The following is a 9,471-nucleotide window of genomic DNA, read 5'->3' on the forward strand; positions in this document are numbered from 1 at the left end:
CTCTATGGAGCAGACAGCTAGTCCCAGTCATCCCCTCTATGGAGCAGACAGCTAGTCCCAGTCATCCTCTCCCTCTATGGAGCAGACAGCTAGTCCCAGTCATCCTCTCCCTCTATGGAGCAGCCAGCTTGTCACAGTCATCCTCTCCCCTCTATGGAGCAGCCAGCCAGTCACAGTCATCCTCTCCCCTCTATGGAGCAGCCAGCCAGTCACAGTCAATCTCTCCCCTCTATGGAGCAGACAGCTAGTCCCAGTCATCCTCTCCCCTCTATGGAACAGACAGCTAGTTCCAGTCAATCTCTCCCCTCTATGGAGCAGACAGCTAGTCCCAGTCATCCTCTTCCCTCTATGGAGCAGCCAGCTAGTCCCAGTCATCCTCTTCCCTCTATGGAGCAGCCAGCTAGTCCCAGTCATCCTCTTCCCTCTATGGAGCAGACAGCTAGTCCCAGTCATCCTCTCCCCTCTATGGAGCAGCCAGCCAGTCACAGTCATCCTCTCCCCTCTATGGAGCAGCCAGCCAGTCCCAGTCATCCTCTCCCCTCTATGGAACAGACAGCTAGTTCCAGTCAATCTCTCCCCTCTATGGAGCAGACAGCTAGTCCCAGTCATCCTCTTCCCTCTATGGAGCAGCCAGCTAGTCCCAGTCATCCTCTTCCCTCTATGGAGCAGACAGCTAGTCCCAGTCATCCTCTTCCCTCTATGGAGCAGCCAGCTAGTCCCAGTCATCCTCTCCCCTCTATGGAGCAGCCAGCCAGTCACAGTCATCCTCTCCCCTCTATGGAGCAGCCAGCCAGTCACAGTCATCCTCTACCCTCTATGGAGCAGACAGCTAGTCCCAGTCATCCTCTCCCCTCTATGGAGCAGACAGCTAGTCCCAGTCGCAGGCTGCAGACTTCAAAGGAAGCTAGCGTCACCTCCAGAGCCAACACACGGGATCAGCCAGCTCCCATATCACTTACCAGGATTCCCCTAATTCACTGGCTGAGCACTAGAGAAGAGAAACCAACCTTCTCCCTCCACAACTATACCCACCACTAGAGAAGAGAAACCAACCTTTTCCCTCCACAACCATACCCATCACTAGAGAAGAGAGAAACCAACCTTCTCCCTCCACAACTATACCCACCACTAGGGAAGAGAAACCAACCTTCTCCCTCCACAACCATACCCATCACGAGAGAAGAGAAACCAACCTTCTCCATCCACAACCATACCCACCACTAGAGAAGAGAGAAACAAACCTTTTCCCTCCACAACCATATCCACCACTAGAGAAGAGAAACCAACCTTCTCCATCCACAACCATACCCATCACTAGAGAAGAGAAACCAACCTTCTCCCTCCACAACCATACCCACCACTAGAGAAGAGAAACCAACCTTCTCCCCCCATAACCATACCCATCACTAGAGAAGAGAGAAACCAACCTTCTCCCTCCACAACCATACCCACCATGAGACTAGAGAAACCAACCTTCTCCCTCCATAACCATACCCATCACTAGAGAAGAGAGAAACCAACCTTCTCCCTCCACAACTATACCCACCATTAGACTAGAGAAACCAACCTTCTCCCTCCATAACCATACCCATCACTAGAGAAGAGAAACCAACCTTCTCCCTCCATAACCATACCCATCACTAGAGAAGAGAGAAACCAACCTTTTCCCTCCACAACCATACCCACCACTAGAGAAGAGAAACCAACCTTCTCCCTCCATAACCATACCCACCACTAGAGAAGAGAGAAACCAACCTTCTCCCTCCACAACCATACCCACCACTAGAGAAGAGAGAAACCAACCTTTTCCCTCCACAACCATACCCACCACTAGAGAAGAGAAACCAACCTTCTCCCTCCACAACTATACCCACCATGAGACTAGAGAAACCAACCTTCTCCCTCCACAACCATACCCACCACTAGAGAAGAGAAACCAACCTTCTCCCTCCACAACCATACCCACCACTAGAGAAGAGAAACCAACCTTCTCCCTCCACAACCATACCCACCACTAGAGAAGAGAAACCAACCTTCTCCCTCCACAACCATACCCATCACTAGAGAAGAGAAACCAACCTTCTCCCTCCACAACCATACCCACCACTAGAGAAGAGAAACCAACCTTCTCCCTCCACAACCATACCCATCACGAGAGAAGAGAAACCAACCTTCTCCATCCACAACCATACCCACCACTAGAGAAGAGAGAAACAAACCTTTTCCCTCCACAACCATATCCACCACTAGAGAAGAGAAACCAACCTTCTCCATCCACAACCATACCCATCACTAGAGAAGAGAAACCAACCTTCTCCCTCCACAACCATACCCACCACTAGAGAAGAGAAACCAACCTTCTCCCCCCATAACCATACCCATCACTAGAGAAGAGAGAAACCAACCTTCTCCCTCCACAACCATACCCATCACTAGAGAAGAGAGAAACCAACCTTCTCCCTCCACAACTATACCCACCATTAGACTAGAGAAACCAACCTTCTCCCTCCATAACCATACCCATCACTAGAGAAGAGAAACCAACCTTCTCCCTCGATAACCATACCCATCACTAGAGAAGAGAGAAACCAACCTTTTCCCTCCACAACCATACCCACCACTAGAGAAGAGAAACCAACCTTCTCCCTCCATAACCATACCCACCACTAGAGAAGAGAGAAACCAACTTTCTCCCTCCACAACCATACCCACCACTAGAGAAGAGAGAAACCAACCTTTTCCCTCCACAACCATACCCACCACTAGAGAAGAGAAACCAACCTTCTCCCTCCACAACTATACCCACCATGAGACTAGAGAAACCAACCTTCTCCCTCCACAACCATACCCACCACTAGAGAAGAGAAACCAACCTTCTCCCTCCACAACCATACCCACCACTAGAGAAGAGAGAAACCAACCTTCTCCACAACCATCCACAACTATACCCTCACCATAGAGACTAGAGAAACCAACCTTCTCCCTCCACAACCATACCCACCACTAGAGAAGAGAAACCAACCTTCTCCCTCCACAACCATACCCATCACTAGAGAAGAGAAAACCAACCTTCTCCCTCCACAACCATACCCACCACTAGAGAAGAGAAACCAACCTTCTCCCTCCACAACCATACCCACCACTAGAGAAGAGAAACCAACCTTCTCCCTCCACAACCATACCCACCACTAGAGAAGAGAGAAACCAACCTTCTCCCTCCACAACCATACCCATCACTAGAGAAGAGAGAAACCAACCTTCTCCCTCCACAACTATACCCACCATTAGACTAGAGAAACCAACCTTCTCCCTCCATAACCATACCCATCACTAGAGAAGAGAAACCAACCTTCTCCCTCCACAACCATACCCACCACTAGAGAAGAGAAACCAACCTTCTCCCTCCACAACCATACCCACCACTAGAGAAGAGAAACCAACCTTCTCCCTCCACAACCATACCCACCACTAGAGAAGAGAAACCAACCTTCTCCCTCCACAACCATACCCACCACTAGAGAAGAGAAACCAACCTTCTCCCTCCACAACCATACCCACCACTAGAGAAGAGAAACCAACCTTCTCCCTCCACAACCATACCCACCACTAGAGAAGAGAAACCAACCTTCTCCTCCACAACCATACACTAGAGAAGAGAGAAACCAACCTTCTCCCTCCACAACCATACCCACCACTAGAGAAGAGAAACCAACCTTCTCCCTCCACAACCATACCCACCACTAGAGAAGAGAAACCAACCTTCTCCCTCCACAACCATACCCACCACTAGAGAAGAGAGAAACCAACCTTCTCCCTCCACAACCATACCCACCACTAGAGAAGAGAAACCAACCTTCTCCCTCCACAACCACACCCACCACTAGAGAAGAGAAACCAACCTTCTCCCTCCACAACCATACCCACCACTAGAGAAGAGAGAAACCAACCTTCTCCCTCCACAACCATACCCACCACTAGAGAAGAGAAACCAACCTCTCCCTCCACAACCATACCCACCACTAGAGAAGAGAAAACCAACCTTCTCCCTCCACAACCATACCCACCACTAGAGAAGAGAGAAACCACAACCTACCCACCACTCTCCCTCCATAACCATACCCATCCACTAGAGAAGAGAAACCAACCTTCTCCCCCATAACCATACCCATCACTAGAGAAGAGAGAAACCAACCTTCTCCCTCCACAACCATACCCATCACTAGAGAAGAGAAAACCAACCTTCTCCCTCCACAACTATACCCACCATTAGACTAGAGAAACCAACCTTCTCCCTCCATAACCATACCCATCACTAGAGAAGAGAAACCAACCTTCTCCCTCCACAACCATACCCACCACTAGAGAAGAGAAACCAACCTTTTCCCTCCACAACCATACCCACCACTAGAGAAGAGAAACCAACATTTTCCCTCCACAACCATACCCATCACTAGAGAAGAGAAACCAACCTTCTCCCTCCACAACTATACCCACCACTAGGGAAGAGAAACCAACCTTCTCACTCCACAACCATACCCATCACTAGAGAAGAGAGAAACCAACCTTCTCCCTCCACAACTATACCCACCACTAGGGAAGAGAAACCAACCTTCTCACTCCACAACCATACCCATCACGAGAGAAGAGAAACCAACCTTCTCCATCCACAACCATACCCACCACTAGAGAAGAGAGAAACCAACCTTCTCCCTCCACAACCATACCCATCACTAGAGAAGAGAGAAACCAACCTTCTCCATCCACAACCATACCCATCACTAGAGAAGAGAAACCAACCTTCTCCCTCCACAACCATACCCACCACTAGAGAAGAGAAACCAACCTTCTCCCCCATAACCATACCCATCACTAGAGAAGAGAGAAACCAACCTTCTCCCTCCACAACTATACCCACCATTAGACTAGAGAAACCAACCTTCTCCCCCCATAACCATACCCATCACTAGAGAAGAGAAACCAACCTTCTCCCTCCACAACTATACCCACCATGAGACTAGAGAAACCAACCTTCTCCCTCCATAACCATACCCATCACTAGAGAAGAGAAACCAACCTTCTCCCTCGATAACCATACCCATCACTAGAGAAGAGAGAAACCAACCTTTTCCCTCCACAACCATACCCACCACTAGAGAAGAGAAACCAACCTTCTCCCTCCATAACCATACCCACCACTAGAGAAGAGAGAAACCAACCTTCTCCCTCCACAACCATACCCACCACTAGAGAAGAGAGAAACCAACCTTTTCCCTCCACAACCATACCCACCACTAGAGAAGAGAAACCAACCTTCTCCCTCCACAACTATACCCACCATGAGACTATTCTCCCCTCCACAACCATACCCACCACTAGAGAAGAGAAACCAACCTTCTCCCTCCACAACCATACCCACCACTAGAGAAGAGAAACCAACCTTCTCCCTCCACAACCATACCCACCACTAGAGAAGAGAAACCAACCTTCTCCTCCACAACTATACCCACCATGAGAGTAGAGAAAACCAACCTTCTCCCTCCACAACCATACCCACCACTAGAGAAGAGAAACCAACCTTCTCCCTCCACAACCATACCCACCACTAGAGAAGAGAAACCAACATTTTCCCTCCACAACCATACCCATCACTAGAGAAGAGAAACCAACCTTCTCCCTCCACAACCATACCCACCACTAGAGAAGAGAAACCAACCTTCTCACTCCACAACCATACCCATCACGAGAGAAGAGAAACCAACCTTCTCCATCCACAACCATACCCACCACTAGAGAAGAGAGAAACAAACCTTTTCCCTCCACAACCATATCCACCACTAGAGAAGAGAAACCAACCTTCTCCATCCACAACCATACCCATCACTAGAGAAGAGAAACCAACCTTCTCCCTCCACAACCATACCCACCACTAGAGAAGAGAAACCAACCTTCTCCCCCCATAACCATACCCATCACTAGAGAAGAGAGAAACCAACCTTCTCCCTCCACAACCATACCCACCACTAGAGAAGAGAGAAACCAACCTTCTCCCTCCACAACTATACCCACCATTAGACTAGAGAAACCAACCTTCTCCCTCCATAACCATACCCATCACTAGAGAAGAGAAACCAACCTTCTCCCTCGATAACCATACCCATCACTAGAGAAGAGAGAAACCAACCTTTTCCCTCCACAACCATACCCACCACTAGAGAAGAGAAACCAACCTTCTCCCTCCACAACCATACCCACCACTAGAGAAGAGAAACCAACCTTCTCCCTCCACAACCATACCCACCACTAGAGAAGAGAAACCAACCTTCTCCCTCCACAACCATACCCACCACTAGAGAAGAGAGAAACCAACCTTCTCCCTCCACAACCATACCCATCACTAGAGAAGAGAGAAACCAACCTTCTCCCTCCACAACTATACCCACCATTAGACTAGAGAAACCAACCTTCTCCCTCCACAACCATACCCACCACTAGAGAAGAGAAACCAACCTTCTCCCTCCACAACCATACCCACCACTAGAGAAGAGAAACCAACCTTCTCCCCCCATCCACAACCATACCCACCACTAGAGAAGAGAAACCAACCTTCTCCCTCCACAACCATACCCACCACTAGAGAAGAGAAACCAACCTTCTCCCTCCACAACCATACCCACCACTAGAGAAGAGAAACCAACCTTAGACTAAGAGAAACCAACCTTCCCTCCACAACCATACCCACCACTAGACTAGAGAAACCAACCTTCTCCCTCCACAACCATACCCACCACTAGAGAAGAGAAACCAACCTTCTCCCTCCACAACCATACCCACCACTGAGAAGAGAAACCAACCTTCTCCCTCCACAACCATACCCACCACTAGAGAAGAGAAACCAACCTTCCCTCCACAACCATACCCACCACTAGAGAAGAGAAACCAACCTTCTCCCTCCATACCCACCACTAGAGAAGAGAAAACCAACCTTTTCCCTCCACAACCATACCCATCACGAGAGAAGAGAAACCAACCTTCTCCATCCACAACCATACCCACCACTAGAGAAGAGAGAAACAAACCTTTTCCCTCCACAACCATATCCACCACTAGAGAAGAGAAACCAACCTTCTCCATCCACAACCATACCCACCACTAGAGAAGAGAAACCAACCTTCTCCCCCCATAACCATACCCATCACTAGAGAAGAGAGAAACCAACCTTCTCCCTCCACAACCATACCCATCACTAGAGAAGAGAGAAACCAACCTTCTCCCTCCACAACTATACCCACCATTAGACTAGAGAAACCAACCTTCTCCCTCCATAACCATACCCATCACTAGAGAAGAGAAACCAACCTTCTCCCTCCACAACTATACCCATCACTAGAGAAGAGAGAAACCAACCTTCTCCCTCCACAACCATACCCACCACTAGAGAAGAGAAACCAACCTTTTCCCTCCACAACCATACCCACCACTAGAGAAGAGAAACCAACCTTCTCCCTCCACAACCATACCCACCACTAGAGAAGAGAAACCAACCTTCTCCCCCATAACCATACCCATCACTAGAGAAGAGAGAAACCAACCTTCTCCCTCCACAACCATACCCATCACTAGAGAAGAGAAACCAACCTTCTCCCTCCACAACTATACCCACCATTAGACTAGAGAAACCAACCTTCTCCCTCCATAACCATACCCATCACTAGAGAAGAGAAACCAACCTTCTCCCTCGATAACCATACCCATCACTAGAGAAGAGAGAAACCAACCTTCTCCCTCCACAACCATACCCACCACTAGAGAAGAGAAACCAACCTTTTCCCTCCACAACCATACCCACCACTAGAGAAGAGAAACCAACCTTCTCCCTCCACAACCATACCCACCACTAGAGAAGAGAAACCAACCTTCTCCCTCCATAACCATACCCACCACTAGAGAAGAGAGAAACCAACTTTCTCCCTCCACAACCATACCCACCACTAGAGAAGAGAAACCAACCTTCTCCCTCCACAACTATACCCACCATGAGACTAGAGAAACCAACCTTTTCCCTCCACAACCATACCCACCACTAGAGAAGAGAAACCAACCTTCTCCCTCCACAACCATACCCATCACTAGAGAAGAGAAACCAACCTTCTCCCTCCACAACTATACCCACCATCTAGAGAAACCAACCTTCTCCCTCCATACCCACCATACCCATCACTAGAGAAGAGAAACCAACCTTCTCCCTCCACAACCATACCCACCACTAGAGAAGAGAAACCAACCTTCTCCCTCCACAACCATACCCACCACTAGAGAAGAGAGAAACCAACCTTCTCCCTCCACAACCATATCCACCACTAGAGAAGAAAACCAACCTTCTCCCTCCATAACCATACCCACCACTAGAGAAAACCAACCTTCTCCCTCCACAACCATATCCACCACTAGGAAGAGAAACCAACCTTCTCCCTCCACAACCATACCCACCACTAGAGAAGAGAGAAACCAACCTTCTCCCTCCACAACCATACCCATCACTAGAGAAGAGAAACCAACCTTCTCCCTCCACAACCATACCCACCACTAGAGAAGAGAAAACCAACCTTCTCCCTCCACAACTATACCCACCATTAGACTAGAGAAACCAACCTTCTCCCTCCACATACCATACCCACCACTAGAGAAGAGAAACCAACCTTCTCCCTCCACAACCATACCCACCACTAGAGAAGAGAAACCAACCTTCTCCCTCCACAACCATACCCACCACTAGAGAAGAGAAACCAACCTTCTCCCTCCACAACCATACCCACCACTAGAGAAGAGAAACCAACCTTCTCCTCCAACTATACCCATACCCACCACTAGAGAAGAGAGAAACCAACCTTCTCCCTCCACAACCATACCCACCACTAGAGAAGAGAAACCAACCTTCTCCCTCCACAACCATACCCACCACTAGAGAAGAGAAACCAACCTTCTCCCTCCACAACTATACCCACCATTAGACTAGAGAAACCAACCTTCTCCCTCCACAACCATACCCACCACTAGAGAAGAGAAACCAACCTTCTCCCTCCACAACCATACCCACCACTAGAGAAGAGAAACCAACCTTCTCCCTCCACAACCATACCCACCACTAGAGAAGAGAAACCAACCTTCTCCCTCCACAACTATACCCACCATTAGACTAGAGAAACCAACCTTCTCCCCCGATAACCATACCCATCACTAGAGAAGAGAGAAACCAACCTTCTCCCTCCACAACCATACCCACCACTAGAGAAGAGAGAAACCAACCTTTCCCTCCACAACCATACCCACCACTAGAGAAGAGAAACCAACCTTCTCCCTCCACAACCATACCCACCACTAGAAGAGAAACCAACCTTCTCCCTCCACAACCATACCCACCACTAGAGAAGAGAAACCAACCTTCTCCTCCACAACCATACCCACCACTAGAGA

The 9,471-nt window shown here is 49.0% G+C and overlaps 1 long non-coding RNA gene across 4 annotated transcripts; it reads right to left on the minus strand.

The window, feature by feature from the left end:
- Window positions 1–1,058: 1,058 nt before the first annotated feature.
- Window positions 1,059–8,052, minus strand: LOC127907603 (uncharacterized). 4 transcript variants are annotated; one of them, XR_008065108.1, is made up of 5 exons: window positions 7,914–8,052; window positions 6,042–6,227; window positions 4,704–4,751; window positions 4,240–4,331; window positions 1,059–1,101 (listed from the first exon to the last, which is right to left on the minus strand). It is a non-coding gene; the product is annotated as an uncharacterized LOC127907603 (long non-coding RNA). The 4 variants fall into 4 exon arrangements; XR_008065110.1 differs by lacking the exons at window positions 1,059–1,101; window positions 4,240–4,331 and adding an exon at window positions 1,131–1,613; XR_008065104.1 differs by lacking the exons at window positions 1,059–1,101; window positions 4,240–4,331 and adding an exon at window positions 2,087–2,545.
- Window positions 8,053–9,471: the final 1,419 nt, after the last annotated feature.

Source organism: Oncorhynchus keta, chromosome 1, assembly GCF_023373465.1.
Source record: "Oncorhynchus keta strain PuntledgeMale-10-30-2019 chromosome 1, Oket_V2, whole genome shotgun sequence".
Taxonomy (NCBI): Eukaryota; Metazoa; Chordata; class Actinopteri; order Salmoniformes; family Salmonidae; genus Oncorhynchus; species Oncorhynchus keta.